Source organism: Canis lupus, chromosome 19 (assembly GCF_011100685.1).
Source record: "Canis lupus familiaris isolate Mischka breed German Shepherd chromosome 19, alternate assembly UU_Cfam_GSD_1.0, whole genome shotgun sequence".
Classification (NCBI taxonomy): Eukaryota; Metazoa; Chordata; class Mammalia; order Carnivora; family Canidae; genus Canis; species Canis lupus.
In genome coordinates, this window is record NC_049240.1 from 46,241,289 (window position 1) to 46,268,975 (window position 27,687).

Consider the following 27,687-nt stretch of genomic DNA (forward strand, 5'->3'; position numbering starts at 1 on the left):
CATAAGTATTTACAAACCTATTGAAAATAAGATTGCATGAATAATATGACTTCAAATACAATATTTTAATAATTTATATTTGTGGCAATGGAATAACAAATGACTTTTGAAAGCCATTATGTTAAACTTTACTCTTAAAGCTTTTCCAATAACTTAATTTGTAAAATACTTTAAAGTTGTCTGGAGAAATGGGTTTTCATGTAAAGAAATCCTTGGAGAGTTACACTTAGGAACAGTGAAGCAGTGAGAGTAAAGATGAGTCATTCTAACATATATTAAGTAAGTAGACTTCTGAAATATTGCTTTAAATCCTATAAGATGCTTCGGGAATTGTACTTATTAGCAGGGGATTCTCTCACAAAAGGGAGCAATAGTTCTTAGTGGCCCTTTTTTTCATATCATGTCTTTTTCAGAAATCACAAATGTATCAAAATTTGTGACTATGCCCTTACTTACTAAACGGTGATTATCTCTGAAGAATATTCTTGGTGGGGATATTCAGGGACTAAGCGCTCTTCACAATGCAGGGAAGAATTAGGTTGACTGGTTTTCTTTGCAATATTTTCTCAAAAAACTATCGTTTAGGCTTTTGAACATGAATCTCTTACCATATAGAAAAAATCTCTGATACTTCAACTGAATCATTTCACATTGTTAAATGACTCACAAACAACCAAAAGACTCACTAAACTGAGCTAGTTAATATTTGCCTTAATCAGCGAAGTCAGAAAGGTTTAGGATAGAAAAAGAGGATGTATGTGAATGGGAAAAAATGAGAAGCCAGGATTTACAGAGGGGCCAGACTGAGCTCCTTATCTGTGGTGGCAGAGGGACATCACCAATTAATTTAGACTGTTTTATATTTTTCTTTCTAAAGTGCTGCCACATTTGAATCTCTATGATGGAGAACAGATTGCATTAGCATTCTTACTGATAATAGATTCCACAGCCAAGCAAGGAAATTGAGAAGAGGTCACAAGGAAACCAATAAGAGTTGGTAAAGAATCCTAACATTAGGGGCACCTGGTTGGCTCAGTCGGTTAAGCGTCTGCCATCAGCTCAGGCCATGATCCCTGGGTCCTGGGACAGAGCTCTGCTCAGTGGGGAGTCTGAAGAATTCTCTCCCTTGCTCTCCCTCTCCTCCTGCTTATATGCACTGTCTCTCTCAAATAAATAAATAAATTTAAAAGAAAAGAACCCTAACATTAACAACAGTGGGAAACTATTATGACTTCTAATCTTGAAGCCAAGGAGGACCAATTTCTCGGGAATCAGAGAAAACTGACAGAGGAAAAGAGCCACCTGCTAGGAGACAGAAGCTGTGCCCCGGGTAGGAGGAACATTGTCAACTGCTGTGAGGTGTCCAGAAAGCAGCCAGCATGATGGATAATCTGATATTGCTGTCCTCCTTGCCTCTCATTGACTAAATCCAAGTTCAAGAGAGACTCTATTGATAAAATCATAAAGGTTAGTCTCAAGGTCACAGAACAAGATGCAGAGAAGATCTGAAAAACACAAATTATTCAGCCTAAAGATATATTTAGTGATGACATCTTTTAAATTTAATCCTCACTCTCTTTCCTGGGTCTAGGTTACAACTATAGATATTAATAAAAATTGAGTATTTTAACTGTGAGCAAGGAATAATAGAAGTCTGTGGGAGAGCAGGACCTCAGTGGGTAAAAGAAAGAATAAGAACAGGGACACACATGAATGACAACACCTTTATGCTGTGGCAGAAGCCAATTATTCCTGCCACCAGTCCATACTGAAAACAGTACAAAAGATGGTGGGACATAGCCAGGCCTGCTGAGGTCGGTTGTCCCATCCCCGCAGCCCCCACATTAATGCACCTCTGATACCCTTGCAGATAGTCACATATGCAGTTCTCTGCTGCCCTTCTCATGATTGGTTTCTTGAGCTGTTTTTCCTTCTTTGTTTACACGTTTACACATACTTTACATTGTACGATAATAAAACCAAGAGCCAACCCTGAACATCTTGACGGTGCCTGACGGTGTAACCCCTTCAGGCCGTTCTTTGCTCCAAGATACTGGACTCTGAGTCACCATTTCATCTCTCATCAGAATGCACCACATGGCAAAAGTCTTACAAGAGGGTAAAAAGTAGCTGATATTTCATCTATTTCAAGAATCCTGAAGGGAGATTAGATCTTTCTGGTTAGAGGTGAGTCAGAAACCGATGGGAACTTCTTCATAGAGACTTGGTGAGATTCTAAACACAAGCAGAGTAACTTTAAGGCCCATGTGACAAAATGTGGCTAAAAGTTGGGGACTGTGACATTCTCAACCTCCTTTCTTGGAGTCCAGATTAGAGACTATCATAGTCAACATGGATGGGGAGCTTTTCATGGCAAAGAGAGTAAGCAGTGAGGCTTCACCAGCAACTTACCCAAGGGTGTTTTAGAGCATGGTATAAGGAAAAAGGCAAATAATACTTGGTGACTGACTTCTTTTTCTTTTTTTTTTTTTTAATTAAAGATTATTTATTTATTTATTCATGAGAGACACAGTGAGAAAGGCAGAAACATAGGCAGAGGGAGAAGCAGGCTCCTGACAGGGACTTGATCCCAGGACCTTGAGGTTAACAAGATGAGCCAAAGGCGGATGCTCAACCACTGAGCCACCCAGGTGCCCCTGGTGACTGACTACCATACAGGGGCAGCAGCAAAGCTGCGACTCCAAATTAACTTCATTAAAAGTATGGAGAGATGGGTAGTTGAGAGGAGATGGGAGAAAATAAAGGGCAAGGTCCTTTCAGCCTCTTTGGGATTTCTGCCCTTGATCTTGAGTTTCCTGCTGACTGTAGCAGCAGCCAAAGGGCTGGTCCAGGCCTGGGGTACCACTTCAGCCAGAGAGGAGCTATGAGAAGAGATATTTGCAGTAGAAGAAAGCGATTTTCAACTTTGAACAATCTGTTGAAAATTGCTGTTTTAAAATGTTTTTCACTTCTAAATTTCCCTTTCAGCAGAGCTTTGGTTGTTTTTCCCATCTGCCTCTGACTAGATGCTAAGCCTTTGAGAGCTCATATATGGCAGTCCCAGTAACAGCATGGGGATATTTTGATGGGTTGTGATTTCCTAAAATCAGGCTGATATCACTCATGTTCCCATAATTCACTTATTTGCAATCAAATTGACCTTGTTTTCTGGTCCAGATTGGTGAATCTTAATATGGATAAACCTGCAGGACATTATGCTAGGTAAAATAAGACAGAAAGAGAAAGACAAAGGCTGTTTGATGTCACTTACATGTAGACTCTAAAAACAAAAACCAAACAAAAAATTTGCATAGAAACAATAGAATGATGGTTGCCATGGACTAGAGGGAGGAGGCAATGGATTAATAGAGATTAAAGGGCACAAACTTTAAGTTATTGATTTCAGAATAATAAAATATGAGGATTAAATGTATGGTGACTATAGTTAATAGTACAATATTGCATACTTGAAAGTTGTTGAAAGTAGATCTTACACACTTGCCTCCCTCGAAAAAGATGTTACCTCTGTTAACTATGTGAGGTGATCTTGATAATCATTCTACAATATGTATGCCTATCAAGTCATTGTGTTGTATATTTTAAATTTATACCTTTATAGTTGTCACTTATTCCTCAGTAAAGATAAAAAAAAAAAGATTGCTTAATCTTGGGATATACGGATATGATTTCTGTTATCATCCATTGTAAACTTAAAGTTTGGATAACATAAAAATTCTATAAAAAAAGCCCAGCCAGCAGGGCTATCCCTAAACACCCATTTCTATAAGTGACTTTGTAAACTAATGTGTTATTACCTTATTTGGGATGTGGTAATTCACAATACTTCTGTACTTACTATTTTTGGGGGTGTGGGGAGAAGGGAGGGACAATAGGGCTCTACAGTTTTCATATTTTCTGTGCTCTATAGAGGAATATAATAGAAATAGAAATTGAGATGGCACCCCTTGAAGAGAAATCAGCTATATTAACTTTATCATAACTTTGAAGCTAATCCTCATTGAAAAATTCTTGGTCATGTTTTTCATTGTATTGAGAAGCCAGGGATGAAAGAAGAAAATGAATGATAAGGCAATGCTTGGTGACTTTCTGAAATTCACTTAATTCATTGGTGAATATATTCCTTTTATCTTAGGCAAGCATATCAGAATCTATGTTTAGGTACTTAAACTGTAGGAGGCAGATCTACTCGACATATTACTAAAAGGCATCCACTGAACAGCCCAGATGATGGGTGTACTGTTTTCCCAATATAATTAATGAAGAACACGCTTGGCAGTACCGTATAAATCCATCAGCTCTGTTGTATCTTGGTCTCTGTCTTTGAAAAGGAAACATTTGAGTTCTTAGTATCATATACTTATTAAATGTTATTTTGAAATAAATATATTAATCCCTATAGTTTCACCACAGTAAAACTGTTTATTCTTTTATTTTTTTCTCCATAGATTTAATCGTGTTTGCCAAGTCCTTGTGTTCACTCTAACACAATATATGCTGTAAAACTGCTTTATTTCAAATTGGATATGACACAATAACAGGAGTAGAAGTGACTCAAAGTGGCCTTTGTGACATGGTTGGTTACTGGAAAAGGTAATTTATTTTAAATACTATTTTAAAAGCATTGATATGTAATGGAATATTTACACAAAATTAATAATTTTAAAAAGCAATTTTTTAAAAACACAATGGAAAAACAGTGACAAAGATGAAGGAACTTTATTAACGGTGTGTTGATTAGTGAAAATGGATCTCAAACTACAAGAAAGTTCAAGTTTTGAACACCAAATATATATTGATAGCCAAATCATTGTATCTCTCATTTAAATAAGGAAAAATTAAATTATATAAGGGAAATGAAGTTTGAATTCTGTTTTGTAGTTTTATGTGTAGGAGCAGTTTGGGAGCATAATTTAGTTTACTGTTTCTTACAGGTGTGTTTTCAATGTAACATATTCTATGTTGGGGCGTTAGGAAATGTTGATTTCCTAGATGTAAAGAATCCAAAAGACAAAATTAGCTAATATGTTATTGTAAAAGTCTATTTATATTAATGATGATGGAAGGTATCCTGAAGATATACAAAATATGAAGAATATATTGTTGTATATGGATCTTCTAGCTAATTGTGTCCCAAATCAAAGAATTATGTTAATACCATTGAGGCAGTTTTTATACACAGTATATATAGAGATAGTGCCAAAATAGTACTGATCAGTTTTTGCTGTCATTGATCTTGTTTTTCTCTTCCAAGTCTCCAAAAAAATGTTAAGCATCATTTGCAGACTGCCAAAGTTTTGTTTGGTGTATGTGTGTGTTGTAGGTGGTAGGCTTGCTGTCTTTCAGGTCTGTTGCATTCCCTCTGACTTCTATAGAGTATATGCAGCAGCAATACAAAATCACCTTAAAGAACTGATTGCCTGGACGCCTGAGTGTCTCAGTGGTTGCGTGTCTGCCTTTGGCTCAGGTTGTGATTCCCAGGGTCCTGGGATCGAGTCACACATCAGGATCCTGGCAAGGAGTCTGCATCTCCCTCTACGTCTCTGCCTCTCTGTGTGTGTCTCTCATGAATGAATACTAAATAAAATCTTTTTTTAAAAAACTAATTATCTGTCTCCTATAACATTTAGAAAAAGAGATGAAGAATATCCTGTAATTTTAGTAAATTACTAAACCAGGAACCAATAATAAAACTCAGGCAGTGCAGAAAAAAATTTATCTAGGCATCTCGAGACCTCTGTGAACCTAACAGCTTTTCTCAATTCTTCTATCTTTCTCTCTTTCTGTTTAAATAGTTTGTAGAAACAAAAGGATGTGGAAAGTCAATACCAAAAAGTGAGAAAATGTATCTATTAAAATCTAACTTTTGTTTTTCCTCAATGAGGCTTAGTCTCTAAAAGTCTGAGAACAAAATAATTCATGGAATATTCTAATATGAGGTGTTAGACAATTTACAGAGGACTTGAGGGAAAAAAAAGGTTTTCAAATATTGGCCTAATATTTTCAAGGGTGTGAAAAAGGTGACAATTAAAAAGGCAAGACCAAAAAGAATATTCCTTTTGATAAATTTGTTGTAGTCTTGTGGAATTTTCCCCTTCTCCTCAAATGAATTGGGAGAAACTACCTGGGGATGATGCAGAAAGATTGGTTCATGTCTCTTGGTGCTTCAGGACACACACTCCTGGTTTCTACAGTGCCCCGAGGAGCTTACATGCACATGTATAGATTGTGGCTAAGCACTGAGATAACATTAAAGAATGGGAGAGAGAAGGGGGCTGGGTGGGAGAGGGGAGAAGATTGACTTATACTTTCTTGGTATTATGGTGTGAATTATTTCCTCTCTTAAAATTCATATGTTGAAGTTCTTTTTTTTTTTTTTGGATAATATAGTTGTTCTTTTTAAATTTATTTTTTATTGGTGTTCAATTTGCCAACATATAGCATAACACCCAGTGCTCATCCCATCAAGTGCCCCCCTCAGTGCCCATCACCCAGTCACACCCACCTCCCTTTCTACCACCCCTTGTTTGTTTCCCGGAGTTAGGAGTCTCTCATGTTCTGTCTCCCTTTCTGATATGTCACACTCATTTGTTGAAGTTCTAACCCCTGATTCCTCAGAAAATATATTTAGAGATAGGCTCTTTAAAGAGGTCATTAAAGCTAACAGGTTATTAGGATGGTCTTTAATTCAAAATGACTAATGTGCTTATCAGCAGAGATGATTAGGGGAAAGGAGATTAAGACACAGATATAGAGAGAGTTAAGAGGATATTGAAAGAAGATGACCATTTATAAGCCATATAGTAGAGTCTCAGAGGAAACCAACACTGGCAGCACTTTGATCTTGGACTTCCAATCTCTAAAACTATGAAGTACTAAATTTCTGTGTTTTAAGCCACCCAAGATGTGGTATGTTGTCATGGCAATCCCACCTAACTAATACAATTGGGAATTGACTAAATTTCTACTTCAGGTACGAGAGAATGATAATATTTTTCAAAGACCAATAGGGACCTCACAGAAGAGAGTAGACTTGCTCAACATGATCAATGAAACATACCTGAAAGTTCACTGTAACCCAACAAACAACATAGACTGAGACATGTCTGGGGCCTAAAGGATGAAATTAATCCTACTTTGAATCTATTTCCCTGAGAGAAAGAGCTTTAAAAATCCACCAAATTTAGAGAAACCAATGCAAAATGGCAGTAGTCATCAAGTAGAACAGTTCTTACCCTTTACTTTGCCTCCTTTTTCCAATGCATCTTCAAACATGGAAAAAGTCAGAGCCATGGTTGTTAGCACATTAGTGGAGAAGAGGATAGAAAAAGCTCACTTCTCCTACCAATCTGTTTGACCCAAAAACAGTACTGAGTGGGAAAGAGCTTCAACTTTAAAGTTAGAAGAATAGGTTATTTAGATTGGATATTTTACCACTGAACCACTTGTTGATGACCAAAAGTCTGTTGTTAGGGCAACCCGGGTGGCTCAGCAGTTCAGCACTGCCTTCAGCCCAGGGTGTGATCCTGGAGTCCCGGGATCGAGTCCCACTTCGGGCTCCCTGCATGGAGTCTGCTTCTCCCTCTGCCTGTGTCTCTGCCTCTGTGTGTGTGTGTGTCTCATGAATAAATAAATAAACAAATCTTAAAAAAAAAAAAGTCTGTTATTATATAGAAGTAACTTGAAAAGTAGTAGAACCAGAGTGAGATGTTATCCAGGTACAAAGAAATGTATGGAAAATTAAGATGCGTTCTGTTTATCCTCTATGGAGTTCTGTTTATGCAATGTTAGGATTATGTTAACTATGTACTTCAATGAAAGTCAATTCCAAGCATAACACATTGCTCTTAGAAAGTACTTGGGGACTTCTTGAGAATCAAACTAGCAGGAGCTAGTAGGCCCTATAAAATGCATTATGCCATTTAATCCTCTTAGAAACCCTGCAAATCTCCATTTTTGATGGATACAGTCCAAATGACTTCTCAATTCCCCTACATCTGGAAGAGCCTGGAATTTGAACCACTATATGACTGTTATTAAAGTCCAGACATGTTCAGCTAGGCCTGATTTTATTCCCCTCTACCACTTGGTAATTTCTCATTAAGTAGTTTTAAAAAGAAAATTGATGTAAAGTTCCTCCTGAATTAAAGATATTTGTCAAACAAAAACTTTAAAATAAACAATGCTTTGGCTCTCTTTTTTTTTTAATTTTATTTTAATTTTATTATTTTTAAATTTATTTTTTATTTATTTCTTATTGGTGTTCAATTTACTAACATACAGAATAACCCCCAGTGCCCGTCACCCATTCACTCCCACCCCCCCGCCCTCCTCCCCTTCTACCACCCCTAGTTCGTTTCCCAGAGTTAGCAGTCTTTACGTTCTGTCTCCCTTTCTGATATTTCCCAACATTTCTCCTCCCTTCCCTTATTTTCCCTTTCACTATTATTTATATTCCCCAAATGAATGAGAACATATAATGTTTGTCCTTCTCCGACTGACTTACTTCACTCAGCATAATACCCTCCAGTTCCATCCACGTTGAAGCAAATGGTGGGTATTTGTCATTTCTAATAGCTGAGTAATATTCCATTGTATACATAAACCACATCTTCTTTATCCATTCATCTGTCGTTGGACACCGAGGCTCCTTCCACAGTTTGGCTATTGTGGCCATTGCTGCTATAAACATCGGGGTGCAGGTGTCCCGGCGTTTCATTGCATCTGTATCTTTGGGGTAAATCCCCAACAGTGCAATTGCTGGGTCGTAGGGCAGGTCTATTTTTAACTCTTTGAGGAACCTCCACACAGTTTTCCAGAGTGGCTGCACCAGTTCACATTCCCACCAACAGTGTAAGAGGGTTCCCTTTTCTCCGCATCCTCTCTAACATTTGCTGTTTCCTGCCTTGTTAATTTTCCCCATTCTCACTGGTGTGAGGTGGTATCTCATTGTGGTTTTGATTTGTATTTCCCTGATGGCAAGTGATGCAGAGCATTTTCTCATATGCATGTTGGCCATGTCTATGTCTTCCTCTGTGAGATTTCTCTTCATGTCTTTTGCCCATTTCATGATTGGATTGCTTGTTTCTTTGGTGTTGAGTTTAAGAAGTTCTTTATAGATCTTGGAAACTAGCCCTTTATCTGATATGTCATTTGCAAATATCTTCTCCCATTCTGTAGGTTGTCTTTTAGTTTTGTTGACTGTATCCTTTGCTGTGCAAAAGCTTCTTATCTTGATGAAGTCCCAATAGTTCATTTTTGCTTTTGTTTCTTTTGCCTTCCTGGATGTATCTTGCAAGAAGTTACTGTGGCCGAGTTCAAAAAGGGTGTTGCCTGTGTTCTCCTCTAGGATTTTGATGGAATCTTGTCTCACATTTAGATCTTTCATCCATTTTGAGTTTATCTTTGTGTATGGTGCAAGAGAGTGGTCTAGTTTCATTCTTCTGCATGTGGATGTCCAATTTTCCCAGCACCATTTATTGAAGAGACTGTCTTTCTTCCAATGGATAGTCTTTCCTCCTTTATCGAATATTAGTTGACCATAAAGTTCAGGGTCCACTTCTGGGTTCTCTATTCTGTTCCATTGATCTATGTGTCTGTTTTTGTGCCAGGACCACACTGTCTTGATGACCACAGCTTTGTAGTACAACCTGAAATCTGGCATTGTGATGCCCCCAGATATGGTTTTCTTTTTTAAAATTCCCCTGGCTATTCGGGGTCTTTTCTGATTCCACACAAATCTTAAAATAATTTGTTCTAACTCTCTGAAGAAAGTCCATGGTATTTTGATAGGGATTGCATTAAACGTGTATATTGCCCTGGGTAACATTGACATTTTCACAATATTAATTCTGCCAATCCATGAGCATGGAATATTTTTCCATCTCTTGGTGTCTTCCTCAATTTCTTTCAGAAGTGTTCTATAGTTTTTAAGGTATAGATCCTTTACCTCTTTGGTTAGGTTTATTCCTAGGTATCTTATGCTTTGGGGTGCAATTGTAAATGGGATTGACTCCTTAATTTCTCTTTCTTCAGTCTCATTGTTAGTGTATAGAAATGCCACTGATTTGTGGGCATTGATTTTGTATCCTGCCACGTTACCGAATTGCTGTATGAGTTCTAGCAATCTTGGGGTGGAGACTTTTGGGTTTTCTATGTAGAGTATCATGTCATCGGCGAAGAGGGAGAGTTTGACTTCTTCTTTGCCAATTTGAATGCCTTTAATGTCTTTTTGTTGTCTGATTGCTGAGGCTAGGACTTCCAGTACTATGTTGAATAGCAGTGGTGAGAGTGGACATCCCTGTCTTGTTCCTGATCTTAGGGGAAAGGCTCCCTGTGCTTCCCCATTGAGAATGATATTTGCTGTGGGCTTTTCATAGATGGCTTTTAAGATGTCGAGGAATGTTCCCTCTATCCCTACACTCTGAAGAGTTTTGATCAGAAATGGATGCTATATTTTGTCAAATGCTTTCTCTGCATCTAATGAGAGGATCATATGGTTCTTGGTTTTTCTCTTGCTGATATGATGAATCACATTGATTGTTTTACGGGTGTTGAACCAGCCTTGTGTCCCTTGTGTTGGATCCTATTGGCCAGTATCTTGTTGAGAATTTTTGCATCCATATTCATCAGGGATATTGGTCTGTAATTCTCCTTTTTGGTAGGGTCTTTGTCTGGTTTTGGAATTAAGGTGATGCTGGCCTCATAGAACGAATTTGGAAGTACTCCATCTCTTTCTATCTTTCCAAACAGCTTTAGGAGAATAGGTATGGTTTCTTCTTTAAACGTTTGATAAAATTCCCCTGGGAAGCCATCTGGCCCTGGACTCTTGTGTCTTGGGAGGTTTTTGATGACTGCTTCAATTTCCTCCCTGGTTATTGGCCTGTTAAGGTTTTCTCTTTCTTCCTGTTCTAGTTTTGGTAGTTTCTGGCTTTCCAGGAATGCGTCCATTTCTTCTAGATTGCCTAATTTATTGGCGTATAGCTGTTCATAATATGTTTTAAAATCGTTTGTATTTCCTTGGTGTTGGTAGTGATCACTCCCTTCTCATTCATGATTTTATTAATTTGAGTCTTCTCTCTCTTCTTTTTAATAAGGCTGGCTAATGGTTTATCTATCTTATTAATTCTTTCAAAGAACCAACTCCTGGTTCTGTTGATCTGTTCCACAGTTCTTCTGGTCTCGATTTCGTTGAGTTCTGTTCGAATCTTTATTAACTCCCTTCTTCTCTTGGGTGTAGGATCTATTTGCTGTTTTTTCTCTAGCTCCTTTATGTGTAAGGTTAGCTTTTGTATTTGAGTTCTTTCCAGTTTTTGAATGGATGCTTGTATTGCGATGTATTTCCCCCTTAGGACTGCTTTTGCTGCATCCCAAAGATTTTGAACGGTTGTATCTTCATTCTCATTAGTTTCCATGAATCGTTTTAATTCTTCCTTAATTTCCTGGTTGACCCTTTCATCTTTTAGCAGGATGGTCCTTAACCTCCACGTGTTTGAGGTCCTTCCAAACTTCTTGTTGTGATTTAGTTCTAATTTCAAGGCATTATGGTCTGAGAATATGCAGGGGATGATCCCAATCTTTTGGTATCGGTTCAGACCCGATTTGTGACCCAATATGTGGTCTACTCTGGAGAAAGTTCCATGTGCACTTGAGAAGAATGTGTATTCAGTTGAGTTTGGATGTAAAGTTCTGTAGATATCTGTGAAATCCATCTGGTCCAGTGTATCATTTAAAGCTCTCATTTCTTTGGAGATGTTGTGCTTAGAAGACCTATCGAGTATAGAAAGAGCTAGATTGAAGTCACCAAGTATAAGTGTATTATTATCTAAGTATTTCTTCACTTTGGTTATTAATTGATTGATATATTTGGCAGCTCCCACATTCGGGGCATATATATTGAGGATTGTTAAGTCCTCTTGTTGAATAGATCCTTTAAGTATGATATAGTGTCCCTCTTCATCTCTCACTACAGTCTTCGGGGTAAATTTTAGTTTATCTGATATAAGGATGGCTACCCCTGCTTTCTTTTGAGGACCATTCGAATGGTAAATGGTTCTCCAACCTCTTATTTTCAGGCTGTAGGTGTCCTTCTGTCTAAAATGAGTCTCTTGTAGACAGCAAATAGATGGGTCCTGCTTTTTTATCCAGTCTGAAACCCTGCGCCTTTTGATGGGGTCATTAAGCCCGTTCACGTTCAGAGTTACTATTGAGAGATATGAGTTTAGTGTCACCATGATATCTATTCAGTCCTTGTTTTTGTGGATTGTTCCACTGAACTACTTCTTAAAGGGGAATTTTAAGAGTCCCCCTTAAAATTTCTTGCAGAGCTGGTTTGGAGGTCACATATTCTTTAGTTGCTGCCTGTCTTGGAAGCTCTTTATCTCTCCTTCCATTTTGAATGAGAGCCTTGCTGGATAAAGTATTCTTGGTTGCATGTTCTTCTCATTTAGGACCCTGAATATATCCTGCCAGCCCTTTCTGGCCTGCCAGGTCTCTGTGGAGAGGTCTGCTGTTACCCTAATACTCCTCCCCATAAAAGTCAGGGATTTCTTGTCTCTTGCTGCTTTAAGGATCTTCTCTTTATCTTTGGATTTTGCAAGCTTCACTATTAAATGTCGAGGTGTTGAACGGTTTTTATTGATTTTAGAGGGGGATCTCTCTATTTCCTGGATCTGAATGCCTGTTTCCCTTCCCAGATTAGGAAAGTTTTCAGCTATGATTTGTTCAAATACATATTCTGGCCCTCTGTCCCTTTCGGCGCCCTCAGGAACACCAATTAAATGTAAGTTTTTCTTCCTCAGGCTGTCGTTTATTTCCCTTAATCTATCTTCATGGTCTTTTAACTGTTTGTCTCTTTTTCCCTCAGTTTCCCTCTTTGCTATCAACTTGTCTTCTATGTCACTCACTTGTTCTTCTACCTCGTTAACCCTTGTCGTTAGGACTTCTAGTTTGGATTGCATCTCATTCAATTGATTTTTAATTTCTGCCTGATTGGCTCTAAATTCTGCAGTCATGAAGTCTCTTGAGTCCTTTATGCTTTTTTCTAGAGCCACCAGTAGCTGTATAATAGTGCTTCTGAATTGGCTTTCTGACATTGAATTGTAATCCAGATTTTGTTACTCTGTGGGAGAGAGGATTGTTTCTGATTCTTTCTTTTGAGGTGAGGTTTTCCTTCTAGTCATTTTGCTCAGTGCAGAGTGGCCATAAGCAAGTTGTATTGGGAAAAGGAGAAAAAGAGAGGAGAGAGAGAAGGAAAGAAAAGAGAACGAGAAAAAAAAGGAAGAAAAAAACGAAAAAAAAAAGAAAAAGAGAAAGAAAGAAAGGAGAAAAAAGGGGGGGGTGGGGGAAGGAAACAAATCAAAAAGCAAAACAAAACAAACAAACAAACAAAAAAAAAACAAAACCAAAACCAAACAAATAAAAAAGAACCACCGGGGAGTATCTTCTGATTCTGTGTACTTTAAGTCCCTTGGCTTCCCCTGGAAGTTGTCCGTCCGTCTAGCTGGTCTTCTGGGGGAGGGGCCTGTTGTGCTGATTTTCAGGTGTTAGCAGTTGGGGGAGCTGCTGTGCCCCTGCCTGGTGCAGGGCTCGGTGGGGGTTGTTCACCCCGTGAGGCCGCAGGAGGAACAGCCCCAGTGGCGGGGCAGCTCTGGAAACCTGGATTCAGCTCCGGCAGGAACTCCGTCTGCAGGGCCTGGAGGCTCCGGGGCGGGGCCGCTGATGTGCTCAGCTGGGGCAGGAGCGTCCTTGCTGTCCTGGGCCCTCCCGGCCTCTGCCTGTCCCGGGGGAGGCGGGATCCTGGGCTGTGTCCCGGCGCCCTGTGCTCCGGAGCCTGCGCTGGTGGATTCGCGCTCCCGGGCCGCGCAGCCCCCTCCGCGGAGCCGCCGCCCGAGCCCCTTCGAGCTGCTCCCGCCCCGCAGCCCCCTCCGCGGAGCTGCCCCCCAGCCCCCCCGAGCTGCTCCCGCCTCGCAGCCCCCTCCGCGGAGCCGCCCCCGAGCCCCTCCGAGCTGCTCCCGCCCCGCAGCCCCCTCCGCGGAGCCGCCCCCGAGCCCCCCGAGCTGCTCCCGCCCCGCAGCCCCCTCCGCGGAGCCGCCCCCGAGCCCCCCCGAGCTGCTCCCACCTCGCAGCCCCCTCCGCGGAGCCGCCCCCGAGCCCCCCGAGCTGCTCCCGCCTCGCAGCCCCCTCCGCGGAGCCGCCCCCGAGCCCCCCGAGCTGCTCCCGCCTCGCAGCCCCCTCCGCGGAGCCGCCCCCGAGCCCCCCCGAGCTGCTCCCGCCCCGCAGCCCCCTCCGCGGAGCCGCCCCCGAGCCCCTCCGAGCTGCTCCCGCCCCGCAGCCCCCTCCGCGGAGCCGCCCCGAGCCCCCCCGAGCTGCTCCCGCCTCGCAGCCCCCTCCGCGGAGCCGCCCCCGAACCCCGCCAGCTGCTCCCGCCCCGCAGCCCCCTCCGCGGAGCCGCCGCCCGAGCCCCTCCGAGCTGCTCCGGGTCCCGCCGGGTCCCGCCGTGCGCGCTGCAGCCCTTAGGGAGCTCGGCGCACTCTCCTGGGCGCGCAGTTGCTGTTACTGTCCCCGGGAGCCCGAGGGCATCCTCGCCCTCCTGGTTCCTGCTCCAACCCCCTGCGAGCCCCTTTCCCCCGGGAAGGTCGGTGCAGCTCCTGCTCCTCCGGGACGGGGCTCTCCTGTCCTGGGGACACTCGCCCCCCTCAGCCCGGTTCCTCGCGGGCCCCTGCCCCTCGGAGGCCTTTTGTTCCTTTATTTCTTTTTCCCCGTCTTCCTACCTTGATAGAAGCGCGAACTCTTCTCACTGTTGCATTCCAGCTGGTCTCTCTTTAAATCTCAGGCCGAATTCGTAGATTTTCAGGATGATTTGAAAGTTATCTAGGTAATTTGGTGGGGACAGTTGACTTGGGGACCCTACTCTTCCGCCGTCTTGCCCCTCCTCTCGGCTCTCGTTTTTTTTTTTTTTTTAAGATTTTATTTATTTATTCATGAGAGACACAGAGAGAGAGAGAGAGAGAGACACAGGCAGAGGGAGAAGCAGGCCCCAGGCCTAAGGTGGCCCTAAACAGCTGAGCCACCCAGGCTGCCGACTTTGGCTCTCCTCACTCAGAAATACTTATATGCATGTCTGCTTACTCAGCAATGTGCCACCCACTACAGTTTACTTAAAGAATAAATCAAGGAGTGCCTGAGTGGCTCAGTCACGTAAGTGTCCAACTCTTAGTTTTGGTCAGGTTGTGGGATTGAGCTCTGCATTGGGCTCTGCTCTCAGCACTCAGAGTGGAGTTTGCTTCAGATTCTCTCTCTTTCTTTCCCACTCACTCTCTCTCTCAAATAAATTATTTAAAAATAATAAATAAAAATAAAACACAACCGTTATTTTTGAAGTACTCACAAATTGAAAGAAGAGAATTTTATAATGTTGAATCATCTAAAGAATAGCTCAGATAATCCCTAAAACACTTCTTTGAGAAATATTTACACACACTAAGACAAGAAAAATTGGAAAACTGTTTGGAAAGCAAGGAAAATTTATCAGAGCACTTGATAAAATACAGGATAGCTATTGGAAAGTCTAGATATCTGATAATATTGGAAAATATGCAAAGAAAGTAGAATTAAAAAGTATCGTAGGCATTACAAATATTTTAATCAAACATTAATACTTAGAAATAGAATAGGTCTTATGCTTTTCAAAAGATCATTTCCTTTTGAAATAATATACAATTTAGGGATAGAAAAGCATTCATTTTATCTTTGATGTCTTTTTACCTTATCAAGGCCTTAAGGTAAGATCATATATAGGTCAAATATTACTACATGTGTAACCATTTGCATTCTAATAATATCAAGGCTGGGAAAACACCTTATGTGCAATTAAACAACAATAAGTTAACAGATTTTATGTCCCAAATGCACTAAAATATTTCAATTAATAGTTTGGGGAAAAACTGAATTAAACAAATAAACCAGTGCATTTATCACATAACTTTATTTAGAGTATTTTACATACAAATATGGATTGTTACTGTCCATGGGAATATACAGACTTTGGAAATATCATTTGAGCATGGAAAATGTTTTTATAAGAACTTTTGATATCATAGTGAATTGCAGTCTATCTTGGGTTACAGTTATGAAAAAAAACAAACAAACTGAAGCACAGATCAATGTGGAAGACATTCTGAATTTAAGATTAATGAAAATGATAGTCTTGAATTTCATATAATACAAAGTAGTTTATAAAACTATGTAAAATGTCAGTATCATAAGAGAACTGCTCCTCAGGCACAGTCTACTTAATGGAGGTTTGGCCTAAGACGGCTAACAATATCATAATGCTCAAGACAAACCAAACCAGAATTGTGAAATTTCATATTTTTTACAGTTGTTAATAATTACAATAGTGTTTAATATCATATATAATTTATGATTTAAAAATTTTAATAATTATATCATTCTTGGCAGGCTGTGGCTAATAGTGAAAGTGAGGTGAGTGAGGCCCTTGGCTGAGGTGCAAAATGTAAGGGAATGTCAAAACCTCAGCAATAAAGAGGAATCATTTTAAGGCAACATTTAAAAAAGAGTAAAAATTAATTCAAAAATCTGTGATGAACATAATATCAAAATTATAAATATATATAGACCTAATATTACAAAAAATTGCTTTTGCCTTAGGGTCCAATATGGCTGATCAAAGTGTTGGCTCTTTGCCATGGCTTTCATCATAGTTTTAGTAGAAATGACCTAAAATAAAGTAAAATAAATTACCATGAATTTTTATTTTTTTTTAATTTTTTTTAAATCTTTTTTTTTAATTTATTTTTTATTGGTGTTCAATTTACCAACATACAGAATAACCCCCAGTGCCCGTCACCCATTCACTCCCACCCCCCACCCTCCTCCCCTTCTACCACCCCTAGTTCGTTTCCCAGAGTTAGCAATCTTTACGTTCTGTCTCCCTTTCTGATATTTCCCACACATTTCTTCTCCCTTCCCTTATATTCCCTTTCACTATTATTTATATTCCCCAAATGAATGAGAACATATAATGTTTGTCCTTCTCCGACTGACTTACTTCACTCAGCATAATACCCTCCAGTTCCATCCACGTTGAAGCAAATGGTGGGTATTTGTCATTTCTAATAGCTGAGTAATATTCCATTGTATACATAAACCACATCTTCTTTATCCATTCATCTTTCGATGGACACCGAGGCTCCTTCCACGGTTTGGCTATTGTGGCCATTGCTGCTAGAAACATCGGGGTGCAGGTGTCCCGGCGTTTCATTGCATTTGTATATTTGGGGTAAATCCCCAACAGTGCAATTGCTGGGTCGTAGGGCAGGTCTATTTTTAACTCTTTGAGGAACCTCCACACAGTTTTCCAGAGTGGCTGCACCAGTTCACATTCCCACCAACAGTGTAAGAGGGTTCCCTTTTCTCCGCATCCTCTCTAACATTTGCTGTTTCCTGCCTTGTTAATTTTCCCCATTCTCACTGGTGTGAGGTGGTACCTCATTGTGGTTTTGATTTGTATTTCCCTGATGGCAAGTGATGCAGAGCATTTTCTCATATGCATGTTGGCCATGTCTATGTCTTCCTCTGTGAGATTTCTCTTCATGTCTTTTGCCCATTTCATGATGGGACTGTTTGTTTCTTTGGTGTTGAGTTTAAGAAGTTCTTTATAGATCTTGGAAACTAGCCCTTTATCTGATATGTCATTTGCACATATCTTCTCCCATTCTGTAGGTTGTCTTTGAGTTTTGTTGACTTATCCTTTGCTGTGCAAAAGCTTTAATAGTTCATTTTTGCTTTTGTTTCTTTTGCCTTCCTGGATGTATCTTGCAAGAAGTTACTGTGGCCGAGTTCAAAAAGGGTGTTGCCTGTGTTCTCCTCTAGGATTTTGATGGAATCTTGTCTCACATTTAGATCTTTCATCCATTTTGAGTTTATCTTTGTGTATGGTGCAAGAGAGTGGTCTAGTTTCATTCTTCTGCATGTGGATGTCCAATTTTCCCAGCACCATTTATTGAAGAGACTGTCTTTCTTCCAATGGATAGTCTTTCCTCCTTTATCGAATATTAGTTGACCATAAAGTTCAGGGTCCACTTCTGGGTTCTCTATTCTGTTCCATTGATCTATGTGTCTGTTTTTGTGCCAGGACCACACTGTCTTGATGACCACAGCTTTGTAGTACAACCTGAAATCTGGCATTGTGATGCCCCCAGATATGGTTTTCTTTTTTAAAATTCCCCTGGCTATTCGGGGTCTTTTCTGATTCCACACAAATCTTAAAATAATTTGTTCTAACTCTCTGAAGAAAGTCCATGGTATTTTGATAGGGATTGCATTAAACGTGTATATTGCCCTGGGTAACATTGACATTTTCACAATATTAATTCTGCCAATCCATGAGCATGGAATATTTTTCCATCTCTTGGTGTCTTCCTCAATTTCTTTCAGAAGTGTTCTATAGTTTTTAGGGTATAGATCCTTTACCTCTTTGGTTAGGTTTATTCCTAGGTATCTTATGCTTTGGGGTGCAATTGTAAATGGGATTGACTCCTTAATTTCTCTTTCTTCAGTCTCATTGTTAGTGTATAGAAATGCCACTGATTTGTGGGCATTGATTTTGTATCCTGCCACGCTACCGAATTGCTGTATGAGTTCTAGCAATCTTGGGGTGGAGACTTTTGGGTTTTTTATGTAGAGTATCATGTCATCGGCGAAGAGGGAGAGTTTGACTTCTTCTTTGCTAATTTGAATGCCTACTATGAATTTTTAAACATAAAACTGATCTCATGGAGGATAGCATAATTTTTAAAATTACTCATTAGAAGTCTGATTTATTTTTATTGTTTAATATACAGGAGAAAATGCAAAAAGCCACAATGAGATTCGCTGACTACTATAGAGAAGAATATGACATATCAACCATTTCTGCTGATTTTTTTTAAAAAAGTTTCCTTACAAGTGAATAAACAACCAAAATGCAGAACCAAGCCTATCAATGCAAAAACCAGAATGACAGTGGCCAGAGGGGAAGAGTTGGGAGATGAGCAAAATGGGTGAAGGGGAGTGGGAAATACAGGCTTTCAGTTATGGAATAAAAGGTACAGCATCAGGAATATAGTCAGTGGTATTATAATAGCACTGTATGGTGACAGATGGTAGCTACACTTGTGGTGAACATAACATAATGTATAAACTTGTTGAGTCCCTATGCTCTACACCTGAAACTAATAACATTGTGTGTCAACTATACTTAAAGAAAATTTCCTTCAGTTTCAAAGATTCCATTCCCAAAGTTATGTGTATGTTTTAAAACCAATATTGTATAGGGAAATATAGGGAAATATACATGAGAGATAAAAAGCTACTTATTAACTAGAATCCATCTTGTGTGGTACTCATTATTACAACAGCTTAATTTAAATGTTTTTGACAGAGCATTTATGCTGTTTGGTAAGTAGCTAGAGTACATGGAAAGCTCCTCCAGCAACACTTGGTAGATCCGTAATGCCCTTAAAAAAAAGAGAAGAAAGAAGAAAGAAGAAAGAAGAAAGAAGAAAGAAGAAGAAAAGAAAAAGAAGAAGAAGAAGAAGAAGAAGAAGAAGAAGAAGAAGAAGAAGAAGAAGAAGAAAGAAGAAAGAAGAAGAAGAAGGAAGAAGAAGAAGGAGGAGGAGGAGAGGAGGAGGAGAGGAGGAGGAGAGTCCTGAATCTATCTTGGCAGTTATTTGCAATTTTCCCACTAGGAAATCTGTTTTGTGCATATTGTGTATTTATTTGAACTTTATAACAGATGTAGAGTATATTTTGCCTTGCACCATTTTTCCTTATGTTTAATTATAACTTACAGCCAGAAAGAAGATGTAAATTACAATCAAGTAGAGGTGAAAAAGCAATTTTGATCATAAGCATGTGGTATCTATAGAAACTGTTATGTTGGAAAAAGTTGGAAATCTATAGAGCCATTTCAGTGATCAGATTAATGAAGGTATCATTAGATCTCTATTTTAACACAGCAATGTTGTTACATGTTACACTTGATGCAGCTGAGCTGTTATGTCGCTAATTTTGCTTTTAAGAATATTGGAATCAGAAATTCTTTTATTTTGTAGGGAACAAAAGGAGTACTGAATATTTGAGGTCAACAGTTTTCTATTTACAAGTTACGGTGTTGTGGTGAGATATTTTGATCAACAGATCTCTCAGTAAAGAACTGTGGATTCTTTTCTTCTAGGAAAGGCAAACACAATACATGAGGCTACCAGACCTGGTGATAGCCTGGGCAAATATACAGGTGTTAAAATAGCTAGAGAAAATATTCTCCAGTTCCTGAAAGCTGAGCACCTATGAAGTATAGCATTTTTAAAATAACAATAAAAAGCTAGAGGAAAAAAGCGATAGGAGAGAGAGAGAGAGAGAGAGAGAGAGAGAGAGAGAGAGAGAAAGGCTACATGGTTCAACTCCAAGCTGTTTTCTGTTATTTATAAGTTCCCATATACCATGAAAACAAGTCTCTGAGATAATGGATTAACTAGTCCTTTCTTCATTTTGTATGCAGAATGTTCTAGACTCTCTCATTCATAACAGACTTATGTTATTGAGAGAAGGACTTCCTATGCCAAAGGCTCTGTGTTTTCAAGGTAGTGACACCTAAGGGCCTGAGCCCTGATCTATCTCCCATCCTTCTATCCCTGCCTCCACTATACTAGGAGAAGGCAAAAAAGACTATGCTTATTGGATTACTTTATTGTTCTCCTTGGTTTTCCTCAAACCAAACACAAAGAATGATATCCTATAATGCTAAATATGTCTCTAACCTTCGAATTAAGCTCTGTTGTACCAATTACCTTTATTGTTTTCTAGAGAACATCTCCAGGTGAGCTGTAGTTGGATCTGCCATTGATACCTAATGGTGCTATCCAATTAATAAGTTATCTATAGTTATCACTGTTGGCGGTATGGGGGTGGTGGTGGAATATTTTCAGGAATACTGAGAATCATATTTTCCCATCTGTGTCTTCAGTTCAAAGGGCCATTATAATCTTTTATAAAGATTTTGTCATTATATATTTTCCTCCAGTTGATACCTCTCTGAAGAAAGGCATAATCAGCAAAAATCATCAGACCAAAACATTTATATGAGCACACTATATGATCTGACCTCAGCAATCTAGGCCTCATGTCAATGAGAAACAGAAAGAGTGGACAAAACAGTATGTTTCAAATTTAAAACATGGACATACTGTCCCATGTCAATTTTTATCTTCAGATTATCTCTCTGTTTGTACTATGGTTATTTGGTTTTTCCTCCCTCCTTCTCACTGTAATATTCAGTTGCTCCCTCTTGGCTTCCTCTATTAAACCGTAATATGATAGCAATTCCAATGCTCTAGTTGTGTAAGATAAAACACAGCTTCTCACTCTTCAGCAAACTTTATCAACTTTTTATTTAACACCAACTGGTCTTCAGGAGGCTGTATGAGTTAGCCACCACAAACAAAGGGCATGGTAATTGTCTGGAGATTTGGTTTATTGTTCTCACTGTATAATATATCCCTTCTGCACAAAGGAAAATCCTATTCTCCACTCTTATATTTCAAGCAAAATTTCTGCACACTCCAAATGACAGACCAAAATGTTTTCTAGTCATTATGGACTGAGTCTGTAACAATAACAAAAAGAAATAATGAAAACTGAAAATTTAATACATGGGGAAGTATAATTATTCATCCAACCATTCACTGTGTCAGGCACTGTACTAAGCTATGAAATACACATTTAATTAGGTAGGTCATCCTCAAGGAAGTCAGTTCTCTAGCTGAAAGACACATAAACAGATATATTTGTTAGAGTCCTGCTGGAAATAAATGTCCCAACCAAAGGGATAAATGATGGGAGTTTAATGAAAGAACTATTTAAAAGGAAATGAGCAGAAGAGAGAAGAGCAGGTGCCACCAGTAGCACGAAACACCTAATAGCCATGGAGAGGAAGACTAGAGGATGGGCCTGGAGGGTCAAAATGAAAATACCCAGGACATCAGAAAATTATATAATAAGTGAAATAAGGGAATTCCCAGGGAGTTTTGGAAGCACAGAGGGTTGGTGGATGGGGACTGAAGAGTGGATGGAAATGGATGGGAACAATTTAATTCCTTTTTTTTTTTTTTTTTTTTAATGTGATAAGCTCTTCTACTTTCCCTAATACTTTGTAGTGATTCCACTTCCAGTTTAGGAGTGAAATGGCAATACTGTTCATGTTTGTGAGTTGGTTTATGTAAAAATGACAGAGCAGTAAGGTATTTGTAGTTTTTAGAATATATAGGGTAGTCATTTACTTTTTCTTTTATAATAAATATACCTAGAAGTGTAGCCAGAACAGCTTCTCACACTGCTTCTATCTTAGAGATCCCCTATTGTTTGTTTCTCTCTATGTAAGCCTCTTACATAGAGTGAGTGGGGGTGGGGGGGTGGGGGGAGGTGGGGACACTGCTTTCGACAATGCTGAACACAGGGAGTGATTTTTAAAGAATTTGTAGTTTGCCTCTTTGGTTCTTTGATTCTAAAGGGATTACTTAAATAACCTGTTATGGACTAAATGTTGCATCCTTCTCAAATCAGTATGTTGCAGCTCTAACCCGCAATGTGACTGTACTTGGAGACAGGCCTTTACTTAAGTGGATCATAACAGTAGGACCCTCATTCAATAGCATTAGCTCCCTTTTCAGAAGAGAAACCTGTGTGTTGTCCTTCTCTGTCTCTCTCCTTCTCCCCCCTCCTCTCCCTTGCTCTTTCCACCATGTGAGCACCCAGTGAGAACAGAGGAAGAGTGCTCTCACTAGAAAACAATCAGCTCTTACCTTGTTCTTGGACTTTCCAGTCTCCAGAACTGTGAGAAAAATAATTTTTTTGTAGTTTAAGCCACCCCATTTTTGATATTTTATTATGCAGCCTGAGCTGACTAATATAGACCTCAAAAAACTCCATTTCTATATTGTCCTATATTCTTGACTAGTTTACTAGAAAGGAAAAGTTAAGAAAGAAAGAAAAAAATCCCAAACCCTTAAGTAGAATTTGGACAGAAACCAAATATACTCAGATCAGGGGAACTTCCCTAGAGAAGGTGATGCCCTCACTGAGCTTCAAAGAATGAAAAAGAGTTTAGTAAAGCAAGAATTAAAGGAAAGTCATTTCATGAATCAGGGTCACATGAAGAAGACAAAGGGGGTGAAAACCATCATAACGGTGCAGAAATGCAGAGTTAGTAAAGGAAAAAAATTTGAAACAAAGGGGGATGAGAGATGAGATCATTAGCATGCAGATCAATGCCTAAAAATTATTTGAAAATTTGCAACATACATATCTCATGAAAAATCCTTTGAAATTTTTAGATCTGTAGGTGTTTGCTCTTTGTGTGTACTCTCATCATGATTGCTTATTTGAAACTAAGAGTGCTCATCAGGAAATATTATCATACTGTTTATACTATTAGAGGGGTATCCCAAGTTGACCTTTGCTTCATTTTTTTTCTATTCATTTTATGAGACAGACAAGCCTTCATACAAAAAAGGTAAAGTTCAGACTTTCTGTGTAGTTGTTTCAGCAGACATCAAAAACTCTTCACAGATTAAAACATATGACATACAGGAAGGAGTGCAAGGAGAGAGAGGCATACACAGCAGTATAATTTAAAGCTCAGTTTAATTTAGTCTTTAGCTAGAAATTTAACCAAAACCACGATCTTGAATAACATTTCTTAAAAATAGTCTGGGACAATAATTTCTAATGATTGAACTATTTTAAAAGACCAAAATGTTGTGCTAAGTAATGAATAAACAAAAATAACTCACACAAAGATATTTATCGAGAGGAGTGGCTCTTCCATCAAGCAATTGGTATGCTTCCTTCATGGTTAAAAAGAAAAATAAATAAACAAATATTAGTAGTGTTCTATTTACCCTAAGAAGCACATATTTTCACATTTTGAGATCTCTAAAATCGGGAGGATTCCTAAAATCAGCAATGGCCTACCAGGCAACAATTATGATGTAATTGTCATTACTCAGCAAGCCTGAAATTAATTATAGTTGTTCATATTGTCCTCACATCAGCTGAGTTATGTGCATGTATAATGCTTAATTGCTGCTTAAATGTCTTTAAAAAATGACACTGTGATTCAGCTTGGAAACAAAAATGTGTGTGAGCAGAAAAGTATAGCAACACAGCAGATTAATGCATGATTAAAAAAGAAATCCATTGCAAGGTAGAACAAGAGTTTCTTTGCAATAGGCATGGTAACTAAATTTCAAGTGATTTTTAAAAACAGCATTGTGTTGTATGTGAATTACTATATTTTTTCTTTCTTGATGTTGCTTAAAATGCTGGGGCATCTTATAATTGATGGTGTGTTAGATGTATTGAAATATGATAGATTTTTTCCCCTAAACCATGTTAAAATAAGAAATATTTCCAGCTTTAAAATGTTCTGGATCATGTTTGAGAATTTTAAAATGGATCTTACTATGTACCTTACCATGTACACCTTACTAAGTACAAACCAACTGTACGTAGTAAGAAAGAAAATAAAATTGTCAAACCTTATTTTTACATTGTAATACAATTCTGGAACTGCTAACATAAACATATGTTATGTTTATGTTTATGTTTAATATCAGTTCTTTTAAAGTCAGAAAAAAAAAATCATAAAACTGGAAAAATAGTTTCGTTAAGTAATACATTATTTAATGAGTATTAATTAGAAAAACCAAAATGATGAAAATTAAAGTGCAAGCAATAAAATCAGATGTTAACATGTTTATCAATTGATCCTTTCCTATATACCAGTGGAATGCATTGCCTATCCATGCATTGTAGATCATCACATCTCAGCCCCTACTGTGGAATCACAAGATATAGCCTGTGAGTAGGTAAATGCCACATGAGCTTTTACTATTTTTTCTTTCACTACAAATTTTAGTTAAAATAGGTAGAAGAGAGAATTCTGCTTCCAATATGATGGAGTGAATACCAGATCTTCCTACAAATATCAGTTACAAACTCTGGACCAATCCTCATGCTAGTAAGAATTATAAACTCTGAAGCAAAATACATGAAACAACTATCTAAAGACTCTGGAATTTTTTTTTTATTTTATAAAAGGGTAATCAGATATTGAAAGTAAGTCGAAACTTGGAGCAAGCAAAATGACATGAAGTGAATTCAATAGTTTTATTTTTTTTTTCCCTAGGGTGGCCATAGTTTGGGCTGTCATTGCAGTTTAAGAAATGTCACTGTATGACATTTTAAAGTTTGAATCTAAGGGAGTTAATTGCCCAATGCAATAAAACATGCATATTTGTGGGGAAATATTGGAGAATTCATAGTGTATACAACATAATTCATAAAATATCCAGGATAAAATTGTCATCTATAACATATGAGAAGCAGGAACATATGAACAGTCTCAAGAATAGGGAGTAAACAGATGCCAAAATTGGGATGACCTGGGTTTGGAATTATCAGAGAAGCTGATATAATTATGTTAGTGCTCAGGTTAAAAAAAAAAAAGAAATATTAGAAAAGAAGTAGAAAATATTTTAAAAAGGACGAAATGCAAAATCTAAAGTAAATTTTGGAACTGAAAAACACTTATAACATAAGAAACTCACTAGCTGCATTTTATAGTGGAAGGAATATAATAGAAGAAACCTGAAACTGGAGGCAGACATATACAAATCATCTAATGAGAAGATAAGAGAGTACACCGAAAAATGCACAAAGCTTCAAGGACCTATATGTTAATATAAAAAAAAAATTTTCCTCCATCAAAAGGTAGAAGAGAGAGACAATAGAGATGACAAGATATTTGAAGAAACACTGGCAAAAAAAAACTATACACATTTGCTGCAACACATAAATTTACAAACTTAAATTTAGTGAAACCCAAATGAGATAAATTTTAAGAAGTTCATACCTATAGACATAAAAGTCAAATGCTAAAAGCTAAGGTAAGGCAAATTTTTAGCAAAGTCCTTAAAGTACCTAAAGAAAAACTGCATATTAATTTTGGGGAGGAAATTCAAAACATTAGACAGTAATAAACAAAAAGCACGACGCTTAGAATACATTGGAAAACCTCTTTAAAGAACTGAAAGGTTCTTTAAAACAACAAAGGTCAACAAAAAATTTTATATCTGGTGAAATATTCTCTAAGAATGAGGGCAAAAATAAAAATATTTTTAATATAAAGTAAGGGAATTTGCCAGCACCAGGCCCATCCTGAAATAAATGCTAAAAGAAATTCTTTACATTGAAGGAAAATGATAGCAGAGGACACTTGGATATTTAAGAATGAATGAAGAGTATTAGAAATAGTGAATTTGTGGGAAAATAAAATCATATTTGCTCCTAGTTCCTAAAATTAATGTTTCTATAAAATTAAATTTTGTATTAAGTTGTTCCTTTTAATTCCAGTATAGTTAACATGCAGTGTTACACTAGCTCCAGGTGTACAATGTAGTGACTCAACCACTCCATACCTTACTCAGTGCTCATCACCTTACAAGTGCACTCCTTAATCCCCATCACCTATTTCACCCATCCCCCACCTACCTCTCTTCTGGTAAACATCAGTTTGTTCTCTACAGTTAAAAGTCTGTTTCTTGGTTTGTCTCTCTCTCCTTTTTTTTTTTTCTTTTCTTGTTTATTTTGTTTTTTTAAATTGCACATATGAGTGCAATCATGTGGTATTTTTCTCTATCTTATTTCACTTAGCATTATACTCTCTAGCTCCATCCGTGATGTCACGAATGGCAAGATTTCATTCTTTTTGTTATGGCTGAGTAACAAAAAGTAATATTGTATTTTATACACGTATAATAATAATGTATTTTATATACATATTGTATTTTATATACATATCACATCTCTATCCATTCATCTATCAATGGACACGGGCTGCTTCCATAACTTGGTCATTGTAAATAACGCTGCAGTAAATATAGGGGTGCATATATCACATATTTTGGGGGTAAATACCCAGTAGTGTGATTACTAGAATCATAGTGTAGTTATATTTTTAACTTTTTGAGCAACCTCCATACTGTTTTCCACAGTGGCTACACCAATTTGCACTCCCATACTAGTGCACAAGGATTCCGTTTTCTCCACATCCTCTTCAACACTTGTTTCTTGTTTTTTTTATTTTAGCCATTCTGACAGATGTAAGGTGATTTCTCCTTGTGGTTTTGATTTACGTTTCCCTGATGAAGAATGATGTTGAGCATCTTTTCATGTGTCTGTTGGCCATCTGAATGTCTTCTTTCTAGAAGTGTTTGTTCATGTTTTCTGCCCATTTTTTTATTGGATTATTTGTAGTTTCCTTTACTGTGCAGAAGCTTATTTATTTATTTATTTATTTATTTTGCTTTTTTATTTTGATGTCCTAATAGTGTATTTTTTTCTTTTGTTTCCCTTGCCTCAGGAAATATCTAGAAATAAGTTGCTACTTCGGATGTCAGAGAAATTACCACCTGTGCTGTCTTCTAGGATATTTATAGTTTCAGTTCTCACATTTAGGTTCTTAATCCATTTTGAATTATCTTTGTATATGGTGTAAGCCAGTAGTCCAGTTTCATTCTTTTGTATATACTGTCCAGTTCTCCCAAC

General features: G+C 38.2%; 1 long non-coding RNA gene across 2 annotated transcripts in view; it reads left to right on the forward strand.

The window, feature by feature from the left end:
• Positions 1–4,578, forward strand: part of LOC119864488 — a 128,968-nt gene extending 124,390 nt beyond the window's left edge. For both annotated transcript variants that reach the window (XR_005374260.1, XR_005374262.1), the window contains exon 3: positions 4,467–4,578. This is a non-coding gene — a long non-coding RNA (uncharacterized LOC119864488). The remainder of the gene's footprint in view (positions 1–4,466) is intronic.
• The last annotated feature ends 23,109 nt before the right edge of the window (positions 4,579–27,687 follow it).